The sequence below is a fragment of the Hordeum vulgare genome, chromosome 7H, assembly GCF_904849725.1.
Source record: "Hordeum vulgare subsp. vulgare chromosome 7H, MorexV3_pseudomolecules_assembly, whole genome shotgun sequence".
NCBI classification, from domain to species: domain Eukaryota; kingdom Viridiplantae; phylum Streptophyta; class Magnoliopsida; order Poales; family Poaceae; genus Hordeum; species Hordeum vulgare.
Window position 1 is genome coordinate 626,236,614 of NC_058524.1, and position 19,422 is coordinate 626,256,035.

Consider the following 19,422-nt stretch of genomic DNA (forward strand, 5'->3'; position numbering starts at 1 on the left):
TAGTAGGAAAAGAAACAAAAGTTCGTCCAGTACAAAATAAGAGAATATGTCCTCGCTTGATTTTAGGGTATCATTTATTTGAGAAACCAAATTACATGGAAACAAACATGGACCCACGTTCTATATTCCAATCAACCGTGATATCTGGGACCAATCAATCATAGGAAGCACATTGCAAGGAAACAACCCGATGACAAAGACCTGCGTTCCTACCAATCCAACGGACAGAAGCAGTCTTCGTATGCTGTTGGGCTGGTCTGATAAAATGCTAGGATCAGTAGTCTGATTCCTAGTAGTTTCCAAAGCAACAAAAAAACGAGTCAATGGAGTTTCTTCCATGTCAATGTTCACTTCTGCTTCGATACACCCCCATAAACACATCAACAAAAGAGATATGACTATACCCTTCATTATAAAGAATAGGATGATCCCTTTACAAAATACGCCGCCCGCGTCTATTGGCAACCATACATAGCAGGGAGCACCAAACTGGGCCGGTCTAACAGCGAATGGCCTCAGTGAAAGAGTGGGAAATTGAAATAAATCTGCTAGCGACGGGGATCAAACACGGGACCTCCCACTCTCATGCGAACGAGCAGAACCACTAGAACGACCGGGCAAGGATGGAACATATTAACACCATCATTCGCAAGTTCTGATGGGGAAGCAAGGATGAAACTTACAAGGTCGCCTGGGTATCTTGGGATGTTATGTCTCGGCCAAGGCACATGTGGGGACTTGGTTTTCCTGATATTTAATAGTTTAACTTAGCATTGTTAGCGCGACAAGCCTTGAGGGTGCTTCAGGAACCCCTATCATTGAGCGCCAGAATCTTGAAAAGTGTTTACTTCCCTCAAACATTGATCCTGGAAGCTTCTTTGGGCAGTCACCAATTGCAGATCTGGCGACCAATACTCGATGGGAGATATGTGCTGGTCCAAGGCCTTATACGTAGGACTGGTAACAGTGCTAGCACCGAGATTTGGCATCACAATTGGCTTCCAAGAGAGACAACTATGAGGCCCATCACTTCACCTCCAGTGGCGGAGCCACCTCCCGGCGACCCCGGGCGGCTTCCCGGGCTAGTCCATGAAACTAGTACTAAGCACTAGTGTTAATCAATGGTTAGAAGGATTAATTCCTTGGGCAGGTGGCAGGTCACGCTGTCATAGTTAAGTCTTGCCTGGGGTGTATTCATAGGCTGGCTCCGCCACTGTTCACCTCCGACTTCGGGACCGATTCTGGTTAGTGAACTTATTGATGAGACATCCCTCTGTGCACGTGTTGGGTTACATATTTCTGGTCATTGAGCAAGAAGAAAAAGGGTATATTCACCGTCCACTCTACGTACATAATGATGGTTCACACAAAATTTACAAGAGGCGACCGGCTGGAGGAAACAACGGGTTCCTCAACAATCGATCAGACGACAAAGGATTGGACAACTCTTTGGGGAACTCTCGTGCCAGCCAAGCTCAAACTATTCCTATGAAGGCTTGCCTTGCACTCTTTGCCAACTAATGATGTCAGGGCCCGACGTAATATGGCTGAAAATTCAAGATGCAGTTTGTGTGGTATGGAAGACACCTGGAAGCATGCTTTGTTAGAATGTTCGGCGTCCCGTTGTGTGTGGGCTTTGGCAAACCCATACATGGTTGAGCATATGATGCATACAGCTGAAATTCACGCCCGAAACGGGTTATTCACCCTGCACGCAACGTTATCGCATGAGGAGTTTCTTCAGCTAACGGTAACACTTTGGGCGATCTGGTTTGCACGCCGCAAGGCAATCCACGAGGCGGAATTCCAATCTCCAGTGACAACTAATCTGTTTGTTAAGAGGTTCATCGAGGATCTGGCCTTGACCGGGAAGCCACAACGACACAATCAAGCAAAGCAGTCACCTACCTGTAAAGCTCATGAACCATGAGTTCCACCACGTGTGGGATTTTCAAAATTCAATGTTGATGTTGTTGTTTCTTCACATAATGGCATGGGTTCGGCTGTTGTGGTTTGCAGGGATGAGAAGGGCAAGTACCTGGGCGCTTTGGCCATGGTCTATGCGATCACAGACCCACCGACACTTGAAACATTGGCGTGTAGGGAGGCTATGTCTTTGGCGCTCGGCCTAGATGAACATCATTTGATCATTGCCTCGATTGTCAATAAGTTACCAAAGACATCGCAGAAGGTATTGGGGGAGAAACGAAGCTATCGTGAGGGAGATCACAACAGGAAGAGCTGATTTCGATGCATGCTATTTTTGTTTTAAGAGTAGAAAGAGTAATAAGGAAGCACATGCTTTAGCTAGATTTGCTATTTCTTTGGAGTTTGGTCGTCATGTGTGGTTTGGCATCCCGCATGAGTCTGTAATGATCTCCATGAACATCATGAGTTCATAGATGAGGGTGTTTTTACCTTGGAAAAAAAGAAAAAAACTAGAACGACCGAGCTATGCTGACAAATAACCAGCGCGGATATATAAGAACCATCAACAGAGACATGGTTTTTTTCTTGAGGCTGGGCAGGCCCAGCAGTGAATGGTCTATATGAAACACAGGACCTCCCACTCTCACGCAAATGAGCCTATCACTGGACGAGCCAACTATCCTAACTAACAAGCGGCGCAGATCTATAAGAACTACCACTGACATAGTTGAACAATTATTTTGAATTTCTAACATGACTTTTTCTAAAAGCAAACATTTTTCAAAAAAATTATACGACATTTTCAGAATGCAAACATTTTTTTTTCTGAAAAGTGGAACACATTTTAATACTCTAACCAAATTTTCAAATATGAGTTTTTTAGTTACGAATAATTTTGGAATCACAATTTTTTTAAACTCTGAACTTTTTGAAAAACATGAACATTTTTTGATTTTTTCAAACTTTTTAGAAAATGAATATTAATATGTTGATCATTTTTTTACTTTGTGATTTAAAAAAGAAAAATACGAAAACGAAAAAAATAACCATGAACCTTCTAAAAGGTTCATAACAGGTAAAAACCAGATCGGATCTATCTAGAAGGTTCCAAAACCGGCATCTGCAAAGTCGCAAAAAGATTAAAATGTTCACCCGTATCGACTAAGCCTCTAGTAGGGTATTCACACAACGAGCGACGAAGCGTTAATATCTCCTTTTTTCATCTTTCTTATTTTGAACTTTATTATCCATTTTGAAACTTTCAAAAAATTGAAAATTGTATGGAATACCCTGAAATTTTCTTGTTTTCAAATATTGTTCATAATTTTATATAATATTCTGGGTTTTTTCCCCAAAATTTACACGTTTTCAAAACAATGTACATTAAACTAGTAAATTGTTATTTTTTTCATTATTCTATGTGTTTTGCTTTTACTTTTATTTCGCTTTTTCTTTCTATTTTTTTTGTTTCTCAGATTTCTATTTCTTCCAGTTTGGTTTTCCGTCATTTCTTCTTGTTTTTGTTTTGGGTTTTTTAGTTTTAGTTTTTTATATTTCGTTCTTTCCTATGGTTTTTTTCTTCAGTTTTTTTGTTTATTATTTCGTTTTATTTATTTATACAAAGAGTTTAACCATGTATTAATAAAATGTCTATCATACATTTAAAAAATGTTCACCATATATTAAGATAATGTTCAACGTACTTTTTAGAAGTGTTTATGTGTATTTTAAAATGTTTAACATAGCATTAATAACAAAAGTGTTCGATGTTTATTTAAATATCATTTAACATATATCACAAAATGTTCAATGTGTATTTAAATACTGTGTAATATATATTACAAGCATATTTACTGTGTGTTCAAAATTATTCATCGATATAAAAAATCAATAATCATTCAGAACTTTAAAACTTTGTACACATTTTTCAATTATTTGTTCACTTTCTAAAAGTTTTTTGAATTTAACTCTTTTCAAGATTTTCAATGATTATTCGCATTTTTCAAGGAAATTGTTTCATATTGTTTTCAACAAATGTTGGAGCTTTTGAAAAAAAAAACATATCTGCCGCTCTAGTTAGAATTTTAACTTTATTGCTACAACTTTGTTGCCAACAGTTGTCTACGATTTGTAGTCCATGTATTTGGTAGTCTAGGATTTGTAATCCGTCTTCTTCTATAGGAAAGACTTATTGTTCTCCAAGATTATACTCCTATATATACTCGTTCATGAGGCTCTATACAACATCCATCATATTCTGCAACAATCTCTCTGTCTCCCTTCTAACAACAAGTAATAATAGATCACAAATCAAATGCACTGTTTGAGAGTTAAAACATGTTTACATTAGTTTTTGCAGAGAAGTCCTTAACGATATTATTTGAAGGCCGTATTGCAAAATCGAACCATAGTTCCCAAAACGAAACCAAACCGAACCGTAGCTCTGCTCTCCTCTCCTCTGACACCTTCCGGTGACACTGACGGAGCGACAGATGGGTGGCGGCGGCAGCGAGATCTCGAGCGGTGGCGGCGTTCCTTCTGGCTAGAGTTGTTCCTCCTCCCTCGTCGGAAGTAGCCGTGATGCTGCCATCATCGTGGCAGGCAAGGGCCGCAACAAGGGGAGCGTGGCCGTGCCATGGCCTCGCATCCCGGACTCGCGTATCTTTCCTCAAGAGGTGTGGCAGCGGGGCAAGCCGGAGATGCGGCCGGAGCGCGGGCGGATTGTCATCGTTCGCACTGCTGGCATGGCGGCGCGCGAGCGAGATTTCTATGGCCGTGTCCTGTACGCCACCATCATTAGACAATTGCGGAGCGTGGTGACGCTGGAGGCACTAGCGGCGGCGATGGAGTCTTATTGTGCTGTCCGACGGATGACAACCAAGGTGGAGGTTACTTGCACTCGTGTGGTGCACGCGTCAGAGCAGCTTCGTTGTTGTGGCAGTAGGATTTCTTTTCAGCGCTGGTCAAGCTTCTCGCGTGGCAAACCGGGGAAGCTCGAGTACAAGACGATGCTGAGTTTGGTGGGGCTGCCGGAGGAGGCTTGGGATCCACACACCGTCAACCTAGTGCTTGCAAGTGTCGACGAAGAGCTCATCGACATGCTCCCGACCACCAACAAGTGGGTGTTGCCGGTTACCACGTGGTTGCACGACCCTTGTGGTGTGCCAAAGGTGATCACCGTGTCTGTTCCGGCACCTCCTAATGGACCATGGAAGCCAAACTCCGACGATGAGAATGCACATTCACCGCCAGCTCCAAATTCTCCCATAGAGCGTGCGACCATTGATTTTCCAGTTATTATGCATGTGAAAGTGGTCATCGACCGTGGCCCATTACTAACTGAAGGCTTGGCTTTAGAATTTCTCCCCAATGAAGATGAAGACCTTACCCGAAAACATACTTTCACCACCTGGCGTGACAAGATAGATGGCACTGCCGTGTCTTCTTGTAAGTTTGTTACTATCAATTTGGATCTTGTAATCCTGGATGTTGTCTGGTAGAACCGTTGTTGCTTATGTACGACATTGCATGAGAGTTCAGGGGGGCTATCTACAAAAAGACGACCATCCATAGCAGTCACGTGCGCCGCGTGACCTCAAATCAGAGAAAACCGGGGTTCGTACCGGTTCAGTTGTAGTCTGTGACTTGATTGCATCCGCAACGCAAGTTGTGTGACGGATTTTTCCGTTTTGCAAGTTGTGTGACTTAAGTGAATCCGCAGTACAAGTTCCTAGACCGTTAGTGCCATTTACTTTTCGCTGCGAGTAGCATACTTAGAGCATCTCTAGTAGAACCCTTAAACTGGTCAAACCCTCAAAATAACTACTTTTTTTAGGGTTGAGGCCGAAAGTTGGCGCGGAACAAAGCCCTCAAACCTGTAAACCCTAAAAAAAATTTGAAGGCCCAGCCCACATTTTCCATCCCAACCTGCACAAACACAGGTTGAGAAGCAAAAAATACAGGGCCCTTCATTCTGGTCAATGACACATCGGGGGAGGGAAAAATGCCTCAATCGCTTTAGCCCTCATCCTTCCCTGCGCAGCCGCCGACCCTCGTCCGCCCCGCTACCGGCCCCTGCCCTGAGCGCGCCCTCGCCCCGTCGCTGAATCCCGCGCCCGGCCGCGCTTCGAGGGCCCCCGCGCAGCCGCCACCCGTCCCCAACCCGCTGCCGAACCCCGCGCCTCGAGGGCCCCCGCGTAGCCGCCTCCCGCCCGCGCCCAGCCGCGCCTCGTGGGCCCCCGCGTAGCCGCCTCCCGCCCCCGCCTCCCCGCCGAATCCCGCGCCCGGCTGCGCCTCGAGCGCCTCCGCGCAGCCGCCTCCCGCCCCTGCCCTGCCGCCGAATCCCGTGCCCGGCCGCACCTCGAGCAACCCCACGCAGCCGCCTCCTGCACCTGCCCCCGCCCCGAGCGCCGCCATGGTGGCCAGTATGGTGGCCTCCACGCACATCGGTGTGAAGAGGAGGCGTGCACACTTCCTCACAGGCTTCGCCGCCGCATCCGTCACCCCCGCAGCCGCCCCGAAGAGGAAGAAGCCGACCATGGTGAAGAAGCCGACCATGGAGAAGAAACCATTATAAGGGTTGGGTCTGAGGGTTCTAGTCTTTGCCCCTATTTTTCAACCTTTAAAAGTGCCAAAAAATGTCAATTCTCAACCCTTAAACTGGTTTGAGGGTTTGAGGGTACTACTAATGATGCTCTTAGGACCCGTTCAGCCACCCACCAACTCCTTCAAATTCCAGGATTTACGGAGCAAGCTCTGACTGCTCCTGGAGCGAGCCGTGGAGCAGAAGGATACCCGAACGGGCCTTTAGACGTTTCCTTGTTGTGCGAGCATGCACTCGCTCAGCCCAACACCCCCTTTCAAAAATGGGTTTCCCCCGCTTTGTATTACAAAGCAACCAACCAATACAATCAACAGCAGGTGTTGGGACGAAAGCAGCATAATCACACCCAAAAGAAACGAAAGAGAAACAACAAGAGAAAAATGCCAACAACAGCGGATCGACGGAAACGAAGACGCTTCACGACCACTGCACCCATCGAAGATCTCCCACCAAGCTCCAAGGCTCCGAAGCATCGGTACCAATCAACACCTCCAAGAAGGACCGCGACGATGATGACGCTGCTGCCAAGGGTTTCCTCCGGTACGTGACGAGGCAAGAGGAAGGGTCGCCCCCGACGCCCTCCAGGACGGTCCGGCGGCACCCATAGGCGTCGCCACGTCGGTGTCGGCCAGGCCGACAGGGGTTTCCCCGATCCCAACCTTCACCTCGGATGCTCCAGAGCCTGCCACCAAACCGACCACCATCTTGCGCCACCGCGGTCATGAAGCCTCCACGCCGTCTCACCATGGCACCATGAAGTGAGGCCTGCACAACGGGGACTAGGAGCCGGGACTAGGGGCCACAACACCGTCGGCACGCGGAAGGGTACAACCTCCACCGTCGACGACGGTAGCCGACCGGGCACAATAGCAGAAGCATACCACGCTCGTGGGCCCACAGGCCCGGCCGGGCTCTCAACGCCCGTAAAGATCCCGCCATCACGCTGCAGCACGCGCGCCATCGGCGTCGCCGCCCTCCGTCCGAGCTGCTAGTCCTCCTCACCACATAGACGACGATGAAGCCACGCCGGGAGCCGGCCCGCTAGGACCCAGGTGGGGCCCACAGGGCCCAGATCTGGACCGGGGGCGTGCCGTCGGCCAACCTGCGTCACCACGCCGTCTCATCGTCAAGCGGCAACACCACCACCTCGCGCGTCGCCGGACCGTCGTCGAGCCGAGGAGCACGGCCGCCGTCCCCATGGCCCGGGCAGGGGGCCGCGCACGCGGGGACAGGCGGTCCCGCCGCCGCCGACACCACCTGGCCAAGCGCCGGGGGCGACCGTCGACGACGACAGGGAGGGAAGGGGAAGGAGGGAGGCCGAAGAGGGAAGGGGCTCGCGCCGCCCCCAGGGGCGGAGCTGGGCCCCGGGCACCCAGGGCCTGGAAAATTGAATAAGGTATAAATATATATGTTTTTCTGCAGGTCCGGAATGCAGCCTAATGAAAAAAAAGGCCCAAAGCCTTGTTGGGTTGTCTTGGCAGAAACAAACGCACGCAGGAGGCAACCCACCCCACGATCATACTCATCTTCAGCACGCGCCCAAAAACTGCTCCGCGCGTTAAAAGATTCGCTTTTTGAACGCCGGACTACTCCAGCAGAAGCTGCAAAACACTGCGCGCGCTAAAAAAATTTGGGCGCGCTCAAAAACGCTATCACGCGTAGCATATCTGGTGCGCCGGCTTGCGCGTAGCAAACTCTGAGCTGCTGCAGATGGGACCGCTGGATCGGACTGGATTGGACGCCGCACTAGCGCGCGTCTGTTGAAGATGCTTCGATCCCTGCGCTTTAAAACTGCTAAAGTGACGCGCCAAAAAATTTATTGGACGCGGATTTTTTAAGCTACCGTTGGAGATGAGCAGCCTGCGCGCACGAGGCACAGGAATTCTACTTCTATCATATATTTATATTATATATCAGCGTATAAATTGCTTCAAACTGAAAATAATGTGCGTCTATGTATCCAGTCGCATATCTCTTTAGTGTATTGTTGACTCAAATTGATGTAATTGTCAATTTTATTTCATATTGTAGAAAAAGAAGATGAAATAGCTTTCTCAGCTATGCGTATTATTCAGTCTGAGTTGAGAAATAGGATGAGTAGTGATGACTTGTTGAATTATAGGATGGTTTGCTATATTTAGTAATGTAAACGTTTTTATATTAGTTTACAGAGGGAGTACTATTCTTTGTAATTTTTGTCATATCTTTTTTATCTATTTTGTTGTATTTTTAAGGATTGAGTTCAAATTTATTTTTTTACCAGTTGAGACATGTTTTGTATGGGGTATCTTGTGAGGTAGCCAAGAGCCTTATGGACGATTAAGTTCTTCCCTTGTGGCGACTTTTGGTTTAAGCCCGGGGCTTGCTTTAATCCTGGCTCCGCCACTGGCTGCCCCGGCCACCTCTCGGAGAGACGGCACGGGGCGGATCCGGGAGGGGGCGGGGACGGCCGGCGGCCGCGAGGGGAGGGTGGGGGGGAACCCTAGGGAGCGGGGGTGCGGGGAAGCTTGAGTCCCGGGGGTGCAGGGAAACTCGAGTCACCACAAGGAGTACGGCACAACGGTGGACTCGGCAAACGCCAGACGCCAGTGTGTCCGCCCAACACCCCCTTCGTGCTTTAGCTTGTGCCCTTGGTCATGACTCTGCCTCTACTACGAAACCAAAGAGTTTAGTTGGCTTCTCCGCAGCAAAATATACAGTATATTTTACATGTTTGTCGTGTTTCTAACTTTCTATCGCCCCGCGCGCGCGGCCCGCCCACCCAACTTGCTTGTGCCTTTGTTCATGCACTCTGCCTATATATATATATATATAACCAACTAGCTTCCTCAAGCCATATCGCCGCGGCCCGCGCACCCATCTCCCCCAACTTGACAGTCAGTGACCCAGAGAGATCACGAGCAGCTAAATAGCCAGCTATATATACATAGTATGGATCTGGAGAGCAGCGTGGTGGGCGCGATCGCGGAGGCAAGCCTCGACCGGAAGAAGCTGCCGGCGACGCTGCTGCTGTGTGGCGTCCTCGAGGCATCCGGGGCGCTGTGGCTGCTCGTCTACCGGGGTCCCGGCGGCGTCTTCCTTCACGGTGGCAAGGTGGTCTTCTACTCCTACTTCGCCATTCTCGTTACTCTGGTGCTCTTCGGGTGCGGAGAGGCCTGGGCTGGCCTCTGGGTAAACCGACATCCGCGCGACCGGCGAGCCGTCGGGAGGACCGTCCTGTGCTGCTCCATCCTGCCTATCGTCCTTGTTGCTGGCATCGGAGGTTTTGCGTCTGCCATCCCCAAATAGTTGACGCCTTTAAACACCCTTTTGATGTTTTTGAAAGGAAAAAAGAAAATAATTGCAGTGGTAGTACATACCGAAATACTATGTATTTTTTTCTCAATTCTGCGAGCGTTTATGTATTTGTGTGTACGGACGACAGAATGCTAGAATGTGAAATAACATAAGATAATTTATTTTCAGAAACGAAAATGAGGAGAGCCTGCATTTTTCTTTTTTTTGAGGACCTTCATTTTGTTGTCGTTGAGGTTTTTTTGTTCGTGATCATAGCCCAGCCCAGCCCATTTACACATACTAGCAGGTCTTTCAAGCTTTACTAGAACCAAAAAAAATTGGGCCCAACCTCATAGTTTTTTTTATATAAACCAAGCTGATGATGAAGGAAAACATTAATTGAAAAATAATCCTTTTAAACATCATCGCCACCTTCCTAGGTTGCGACAACTCGTTGCAACCTGAGAGTTTTTTGTTTTTTGTAGATCCATGTTTCCGAAACGTTTTATTTCTTAAATTGTATGTTCAAATTTTAAACCATTTTCACTGTTTAGTTCCTCGCGTGGAAATCTTCAAAACTAGTTCCATTTGATAGGTTTTGACGAACTTTTTTTTCCACAAAAAAATCAGAAGGAAAAACGTGTCTCTCATGATAGAAAAAACAAAAAAAACATGTTTTTTCGTTTCCGAGCGCGAAGGCAAAATCGTGCCTCTCGCGAAAGCAAACTCGTGTCTCTCTCAAAATAGAAAACAGAAAAAATGTTTTATTCCGTCTCTGAGAGGCATGGCCGTGCCTCTCGCCGAAACAAATCCATGCCTCTCGCGAAAGCAAACTCGTGTCTATCGTGATAGAAAAAACAAAAAAAACACGTTTTTTTCGTTTCCGAGCTCGAAGGCAAAATCGTGCCTCTCGCGGAAGCAAACTCGTGTCTCTCTCAAAATAGCAAACATAAAAAATGTTTTATTTCGTCTCTGAGAGGCATGGCCATACCACTCGCCAAAACAAATTCATGCCTCTCGCGGAAGCAAACTCGTGTCTATCGTGATAGAAAAAACAAAACAAACACATTTTTTCGTTTCTGAGCGCGAAGGCAAAATTGTGCCTGTCGCGGAAGCAAACTCGTGTCTCTCTCAAAATAGAAAACAGAAAAAATGTTTTATTTCGTCCCTGAGAGGCATGGCCGTGCCTATCGCCAAAACAAATCCATGCCTCTCGCGGAAGCAAACTCGTGTCTATCGTGATAGAAAAAACCAAAAAAAACACGTTTTTTCGTTTCCGAGCGCGAAGGTAAAATCGTGCCTCTCGCGGAAGCAAACTCGTGTCTCTCTCAAAATAGAAAACAGAAAAAATGTTTTATTTCGTCTCTGAGAGGCACGGCCGTGCCTCTCGTGAAAACAAATCCATGCCTCTCGCGAAAGCAAACTCGTGCCTCTCTCAAAATAGAAAACAGAAAAAATGTTTTATTCCGTCTCTGAGAGGCACGGCCGTGCCTCTCGCGAAAAAAATCCATGCCTCTCGTAGAAGCAAACTCGTGCCTCTCTCAAAATAGAAAACAGAAAAAATGTTTTATTCCGTCTCTGAGAGGCATGGCCGTGCCTCTCGTAAAAACAAAACCATGCCTCTCGCGGAAGCAAACTCGTGCCTCTCTCAAAATAGAAAACAGAAAAAATGTTTTATTCCGTCTCTAAGAGGCATGGCCGTGCCTCTCGTAAAAACAAAACCATGCCTCACGCGAAAGCAAACTCGTGCCTCTCTCAAAATAGAAAACAGAAAAAATATTTTATTCCGTCTCTGAGAGGCACGGCCGTGCCTCTCACGAAAACAAATCCATGCCTCTCGTGAAAGCAAACTCGTGCCTCTCTCAAAATAGAAAACAGAAAAAATATTTTATTCCGTCTCTGAGAGGCACGACCGTGCCTCTCGCGAAAAAAAATCCATGCCTCTCGCGGAAGCAAACTCGTGCCTCTCTCAAAATAGAAAACAGAAACAATTTTTTATCCCGTCTCTGAGAGGCACGGCCGTGCCTCTCGTGAAAACAAAACCATGCCTCACGCGGAAGCAAACTCGTGCCTCTCTTAAAATAGAAAACAGAAAAAAATGTTTTATTCCGTCTCTGAGAGGCACGACCGTGCCTCTCGCGAAAACAAAACCATGGCTCTCGTGGAAGCAAAAACGTGTCTCTCGCAAAAACAAAATCATGACTCTCGTGAAAGAAAAATGTGTCTTTCACGAGTGCTTGAATATGAAATAAAATAAAAAGAAATTTATTTATATAAAAATGTAATGAGGAGGACCTTCATTTTGTTGTTGTTGACGTCTTTTACAGGTGGTCATAGGCCAGCCCAGCCCACTTACACAGATGGGCAGGCTCCAACTTAACAGTCACCCACTCTGGCCCAGCCAGTTATCATTATTTATTTATTAGGAGTCCATGTATTAGCCTATTAGGTAGTCTAGGATTTGTAATTCGTCTTCTACCTTATCTTTAGAAAAGACTTTTTGCCCGCCAAGCCTATACTCCATGTATTTTCTTCAACAGTTGTCAGGGCGACTGGATGTTAACACTGCAGCTTTGCTATAGGTTTGGAGTTCGAGTCCCCACAGCTACACTTTTTTTTTTCCTGACACATAGTTCAACGCCTGTAAATGGGCCGACCGGTTCAGCTATTTTGTGCCTATGTACGGCGCATAAGTTTGGACGATTTTGTGCCAATGTACGGTGTATAAGTTCGGACGATTGTGTGCTAATGTACGGCGTATAAGTTCGGACAGATGATCCGCCATACAAACATAAGTATGAAAGTGGATATAACTTGTGAAAGGTCTATATTTTCTTTTATATGATTTGTGAGTGGACAGTACCGAAACGGGACTCGTCAATGTTAACCAATGCGTTGAACAGCCATAAAAGAAATAAAATGACTGAATCAATTGTGTTTCTCCCACGTCCAGTGAGGATTCACAGATTCGGATTGGCAAGTAATATGTGTTAGCTCAATTAGAATAATGTTCAGATTTTGGTCCATGAATCCACTTACGAACTGCATGTTTGGACTCAGTCCAGTGAGGATTCAGATCGGCAGGTTCGTGTGACTGGGTGTTAGCTAAATCAAAATTACGTTCAGTAATCGGCCCTTGTTGGTTCGTGTCGAGCCTGGCCGTCGATCTATCTATGGTCCAAATCGAGCCTGTGCGGCGGTGCTCTGGGAGAAACCCCTGCTCATCCTTTGTGTGAGTCTACCACGACGACGGCACAACGGCGTCTTATACCTTCAGATGAAAACCTATGATCGTGCTCGCCCGATCGGATGGCGGTGTTGCGTCCTCGACAACACTACCTCGTTGAAGGTGTCGTTTTGGAAACCCAAACGACGGTTTGTGTTGCTGCATGTGCATGTGGTTGACGGTGATGTGTTTGGTGGTGGTGGTGCTGCCCGCTTGTGGCAGACGGTGTGTACTTCTTTTTCATGTGCTTCTCTTTGATTGTCCTTCACATGGTGTCCATCCTGTTGTTGCGCATGCTCAAGACCCTCAGTTAAAAAAAGTGAAGGGGGAGAAGCACATGGATGTTATTGACATATAATAAAAATGTAGATTGCAGACCAGAAGAAACAAAAAAATGAAAAAACAAAAAATGTTTAAAAAGAATAAAAAAGGAAAAGGGAAAAAACAATAGAAAATAAAAAAAGCCAAAAAAAACTCAAATAAAATAGAAGAAATGGAGAAAAAAAAAACAACGAAAGAAAAAAAAACAACAATAGAAAACCAGCTCTTTTCCAACTTCTAGTAGGGTGTGCACGACTTATTGAACCCACAGTCGATTGTGTTGCTGTGGCTAGAAGTGCTATCGCGCAAATAATTGGCTAGTGGGCCATCCTGATTAGGCAGGATGCTTTAGCGAGAGAAGCTTCGGTCTCGCTGAATTTCAGAAATAGTCCTCGCAGAAATAATGGGGAGGTCCTATGTGCCATATTCTACGACAAATAGATGCCCCATCACACAGGGTGTTGTATATAGGATTCGATCCGCGATTCGCATTACGACCGAACAGATCTGGTGACAAATTTACATTGCAAACTTAACACTATTTGAAAGAATCCTATAAAAATATTCCAAAAATTTAGTTATTTTCTGACCTTATGAACAATTATCTGAAATGGAGAACACATTTCAAATTTTTCAAACTTTTTTGTAAACATGAACATTTTTCGAATTTGTGAACTAAATTTCAGAACGGGAACAATTTTTAAAATCATGAACATATTTGGATTTTTAGAACTAATTTTGAAATGGAGAGAAATTTTGAAAACCCAAGAAAATTGAAACGCGAACAATTTCAGAACATTTAATAAAACATTTTTTAAATTTGTGAACAATTTTTTAAAAAGGGAACATTTTTAGAAATTTCAGAGATTATTTTCAGAGATTATGGTTTTTCACTGTATGAATAATTACGGAAAACTCGAGCATTTTTTACAAAAGTGCAAAAATTCAAAAACTTGAGAATTTTTTTTAAGTTTCCAAATTTTTTTAAATATGATTTTTTTGGGAAAAATGCAAAAAGGAAAAGAAAAATAAAGTAAAATAATAGAAAATAAAGAAAAAATCTTTTCGAAAATTTAAAAAATATAGGGATAAATGCAAAACGATGAAAACCATAATGAAACAGGAAAATTCATTAGGGAACTCTATAGAAGGTTTCTAAAACAATTAAAAATCGGCTGGGAAACTCTAGAAGGTTGGCCGAACCAGAAAAGCGGCAACATGTTAAAGGTCCGGCCTAGGTCACTGCTTCTTCTCCAGCTCTGGCGAAATTCAATTCCATGCAGAATGTGTCAAATAGGGAGAACTCCTATTTGCCGCCCGTGGGCGGTAAAATGTTGATCCTTTTCTGAAGGCAGCCCCAAATGTGCTGGCCCATTTGGAGGTATTGAGAGGTATTTTGGGAAAAGAGCTGGGCGCGCGACTCAAATTCGTGAGCTGCTTCTTATTCGTGAGTGGAACTAGCCAACCGAACTAGTGCGTACAACTGATAGATTTACGTCCCGCAGCCTTAACTATCGGATTTAATTTTGAACATATTCGAAAAATATATGGTGAGCACTTCCTTAATATAAAATGAACATTTTAAATTATATACAATAAAAACAATAATTTGTTTCCTAATATATGATGAACATTTGAAATTATACACGATGAACATTTTCTAATACGGAGTATATGATAAGTATCTTGGAGAAAAATTAAAATTTATGCGTTGAACAATTTTGAAATATGGATTGAACATTTCTAATATGCGTTGAACAATTTCTAAATACACATTGAACATTTGTAATATATGATTTTTTAATACACATTGAACATTTGTAATATACGTTGAATAAATTTTAAATACTTACTGAACATTTTTTAATATACCACCAAACAAATTTGAAAAGCATAGGTAGATGCTCTATGTTTATTGAACAATTTCTATTACATGATGAACATTTTATAATGTATGATGAACTTTTGTAAATGCCGTGAACATTTCCTATATATACATTGAACATTTTGGTAACACAAAATGAAGACTGTATAATATAAATAAAAAGAAACAGTAAAAAAAGAAATCATAGAATGTAAAAGTAAAAGAATATAAATATAAATAAAAAAATAAAAGAAAATAAAATTTAAAAAAGTTAAGGAACCAGAAATGTAAAATTGAAAAAAAACAATAGTGAACGAAACAGATGACACAGCAATGCTGGCGTTTCCCGGACGATTTGCCGCCTGCGAGCGGCAAATAGGAAACGCCTCAAATAGAATATTCCAAAATTGTGCCCGAACCATCTTTTCTTCAGGGCCCTGAACTAGGTAATATCTCTGCACACTTCCACTCTTTACTTCCAATACTAAAATATAGGAAATCGTTTCTACGCGGCGCGCCGGCCGAACCGACGCGCCAGTTGTCCCTCGCGCACGCAGGCCCATTGAACATTTTTTTCACCCGCCCGCCCCGCTGGCACATGCTTGCAGCATTTTTCGTCACATTTGCTACAATCGTGTATTTTTTTGATACAAATGTTTTTCATGCAACTTTTTTTCTCGTGTAAATTTGTTACATTTGTCGAGTAAAAAGCTGCATATACGTTTGGTTGCAACTCCAGTTCGTCGGATTTTTCGTTACAATCGATGTTTTTTACTTTTGCTACAACCGTGTTAATTTTTGCTACAACCGGCATCATGTTTTGTTGCAACGTTCACTAAAAAAATTGCATACACGTCACGTAAATATTTGCTACAACTGGCGTTTGACTTTTGCTACCACGCACCCCCAGCTTCGTTTTTTGCTAGGATCACCTAGATATTTTTTTGCTATATTTTTTGTTTTTGTTGCAACCGTTGAAAAAATTGTTGCATCGCATCGAAATTTTGCTGCATAGGGGAAAAAAATGTTACATGCGGATCCAACGGTGCGGATGACGCGGGGTTGGTGGATCCTGCGGCTCGCGCGCGACCGGCCGAAAGTTTGGACCGGCGCGCCGGCGCATATCACTCCCCTAAAATATAACTTCTGATAATCGAAGAGTCAGTTGTAGAGCGTTTCAGGAAGTAACTAGTTAGGGAGTATTTTTTGGAAACGTTCCAATGATCACACCCACGCGTCATCATTTGATGCGTTTTCAGCCGCCGCCACATGTCATGTTCTAAGCGATTCCTTTGAATTTTGTTTTTCATAAATTTTTCACCTGCGTTTTTGCCTTTTTAGATTTTTTTGTGATTGGGGGTTTCACTGGTCTTTCTTAGCTTTTCAACGAAAAATAAATAAATGCAAAAATATTTTTTCTGCATCAAAAAAACCCGTTTATTTTCTAAGAGCGGCACGGTTTTGCTTTCACGAGAGGCACGACCGTGCCTCGTGGAAATGAAAAAATGTGTTTTCTATTTTGTTTTTATGAGAAGCACAGTTTTACTTTCGCGAACGAAAAAAAAAGACGTGTTTTCTATTTTGTTTACGAGAGACATGGTTTTTCCCTCGACAAAGGAATGACCTGCCTCTTGAAAATAAAAAAAATATGTTTTATGCTTCTCTTCTATTGCGAGAGGCATGATTTTTATGTTCGTTTTTTGTTCGTTTTTTTTGAGAAAAAAAGTTCATCAACACATACCAACATGGTATCTAGTTTTGAATATCTCGACGCGATGAAACAAACGATAAAAATGGTTCAAAGTTTGGACACACGGTTTAAGAGATAAAACATTTTGATGATGCAGATTTACGAAAAAAAGAAACTCTCAGGTTGCGACAAATGGCACACATACAACGCGTCACTTATCGCAATATGAAGAGATGAGAGTGATCTTTAAAAAAATACTCCTTAATTAATGATTTCGGTCATTGCAAGTGTAAAATGGAAATATTTTGCCCCCTAATCTATAAACGAAAATATTTTATCCCCTCTAATCCATATTAAGAAAAATGACCATGTGTGAACAGAAAAAATAATAATAAGTGCAACCATTTAGGCTGAACAGATGTGAACATACTTAATTCAGGTTTTCAGAATTTCAAAAATCCATAACTTTCAAATTGCTCATCGAAATTAAGATCCGTTTTTACCGTTGGAACACTTGCGCCGTGCTATTCGAAACTAGATCCTGCATGGATATGTTTTGACATTTTTTGTGTGTGCAATTTTATCTTTGTTTTGTGCAGTTGGCTAGTAGTCGATGTGCAACTATGTGACAGTCGATGTATAACTTTTCGTCTAACCCGTAGACATGCAGTTTTCACTAATGAAACCTTCACCCCAAGACTATCATATTTGACTATGATGTGCAACTTTATTTTTTTGCCCAGGTCAACCTAATAGTTGATGTGCAACTTTCTTCGTGCTCGTGGCTGTGTTTTCACTGTTCGCTGCATCGACCAACTGTCGCTGTGTTTTCACTGTTCGCTGCATCGGCCAACTGTCTAACAGTGGATGTGCAACTTCGGATACTACCACAACCAACTGTCTAACAATTATGTGCAACTTTTCCTTGTAGCCCCCGTAAATGTGTGGTTTCCCTGCTAGCAGCCGGTCCAAACCATCACTGCTAGCAGTGAAATGTGTAACTTTAGCGCCATACCTATATGCAACTTTTCACTCCCCTCTCATGAATGTGGAGTTTTCACAATCCAACTATCCTTGCTTGTGTGATGTGCAACTACGTAGGTTACCCCGGCCAACTGCCTAACAGACAATGTGCAACTACGTATGTTACTCCGCCAAGTGAAACTACATATTCACAAGTAGGGCGGGGCAGGAGTTGCACATCAACTAATAGACAATCGTATTGAACAACAGACTAAATAGCACATATCGCTAGTACTGTAGGTGGGGCAAGTAGAAATGAGGGTTGCACATCGACTACTAGTAGTTGGTCGGTGCAGTAGACTAGTTGCTCATTAGGTTGTCATGGCTGCTAGGTTGCAAACTCATAGAAAGTTGGATCATACAGTTCTAAAAATACGTTTTGAGAAAAAGTTGCACCATGCAATACTAAAGTTGCATAATGTAGCACTACAGTTACATCAAATAGCATTAAAGTTGCAATCAAAATTATTCCGTCAAAACATACCGATGCAAGATCTAGTTTCAAAGATCTCGTCGTGAGGATTGCAATAGTGAAGACGGATTTGAATTTCGAGGTGCGGTTTAAAAGATATGACTTTTAAAAAAGTTTAAAGCAGAAATAAATGCACAAGAAATCTGTCGTTTTCCTTCCATGTTAATTCTGACCATATGTAATGTCAAACAACCACACGAGCACCAAACTAGATCCTAATAAAACCAATAGACAAAAAGTACATATGCAAGTGACTGGCAAGGTGGCCGCTCCTTCTCTCTAACGAGCACACACACTTTTGACTAAACCCAACAATTCCATCTTTAGAAAGCCGCCGCTATTTCATCTGTCTGAGTAAAACACAAATCCTAATAAAACCTGAATAAGCATCTGGAAACGAAGCCCTCCCGCTGACAAGGTCCGAAATCCACACTCCCTCCCCATGGCCCTAAGGCCAACAAAGACGTGGCGGATGGCGGCGCCGCTGGTGGGAGGTAAACCCTAACCTTTTTTTGTGTGGAGGAGCCAGCTGCATGAGAAGATCTGACATGTGCGTGACGTAACTAATATTCCATTGCTCTCCCTTGACGGCTCAACTAATCTCATCATTTAGAACAACGCTACCATTCTTGTGACTTTCCATCGCGAACATTCTTCTTCAAACAACTCTCTTGCAATTATGAACGGTTCGAATCTCCCCATCAACCAGTCTTTCTTCATCGTCTAGACAAGCAATTCACATGATTTTTGTCTTGTGTTTGATTCCGGCGGTACAAAAAATTGAGGGAGTTCTCAAGAGAAAGAGAGAGGAAATTTTCATCTAGTTCATAGTCGTCATGTTCATTGTGAGGTCTTCATGCTCTTGCTGCGGATGCAATCAGCAACGTTCAGATCGAACCAAATCCAGGTGCTTGTTCCATGTCTTCGCCATTTTTTATGCAACTTGTGTGGTCATATGTGTTCTGCAAAACATATATTCCCTAGTGGTATAATGCAAAAGAACATGCCCTAAACAAGA